Source organism: Macaca thibetana, chromosome 15 (assembly GCF_024542745.1).
Source record: "Macaca thibetana thibetana isolate TM-01 chromosome 15, ASM2454274v1, whole genome shotgun sequence".
Lineage (NCBI taxonomy): Eukaryota > Metazoa > Chordata > Mammalia > Primates > Cercopithecidae > Macaca > Macaca thibetana.
The window spans coordinates 68,311,455-68,312,425 of record NC_065592.1 but is presented as its reverse complement, the minus strand read 5'-3'; the positions used below and the strand labels follow the sequence as shown (position 1 = coordinate 68,312,425).

The 971-nt window shown below is 33.0% G+C and overlaps 1 pseudogene; it reads right to left on the bottom strand.

Annotated features, from left to right (window-relative positions):
* Positions 1 to 266: 266 nt before the first annotated feature.
* Positions 267 to 423, bottom strand: LOC126938202 (uncharacterized; annotated as a pseudogene).
* Positions 424 to 971: the final 548 nt, after the last annotated feature.

Genomic DNA, 971 nt, shown 5'->3' with positions numbered 1-971 from the left:
GTAGTGATATCATCTGCCTGGTAGTGATTATTTTTTTCTTTTTGCTTCTTTGCCTAAACTTTTTCTTTCTCCTTTTTCTTTCTCTTTCCTTCCTTCCTTCCTTCCTTCCTTCCTTCCTTCCTTCCTTCCCTCCTTCTTTCTCTCTTTTCTTTCTTTCTTTCTCTTTCTTTCTTTCTTTTTCTTTCTTTCTTCCTTGTTTCTTTCTGTCTTTTTTCCTTCTTTTTTCTTTCTTTCATTCTTTCTCTCTTTCTCTCTCTCTTTTTTCTTCTGTCTCTTCCTAGCAGTACTGCAGTGCCAGGTTATGTTCCATTTGCTATTTCAAACAATCCATTTAATATTGTCCTGAGAACAGGAACATATAAGATATTTAACTGATAAGAACAGATACTATACTTGATCTTAATCGAAAGGCTGAGAAGTGATTTCTTTCTTTTGCTTGATGCAGTCTCTAATGACAAGGTTCTAAAAGGTGGTGGACTCTCAGAGATAAATAGCCAAGGTCTTTAAGTTACTACTTACAGGAAAGGGAGAGATTGTCAGCCAGTCTGAACCGTAAGTTAGGACAATTACATGAGAAAAGTATACAATTATATTTGATTAAGCCACTAAAATTTTGGAGATTTTTAGATAATTAAGTCAAGACTCCTAAACAATACAACCATAATATGCTTAGCTACACAGAATTGAACAATCATAGCTATACATATATCTAATCAAGATTATATTAAGTGTGATCTTTGAACAAATGTGAGATGTCACCTATATTATAATTAGCATGTCTGGCCAGATATAGCTAATAAAACATTGTGATGATTCTGACATGACTATATCATCAGCCTTCAGCAACTATAATACATAGAAGACAATAAATGATAATCCAGATGCTGATGATATAAGCACAATTCAGAGAAAAACATTTTTCTAAGCCCTTTATCATAAACCATTTCATACATGTTTATGTGTATTAAGGC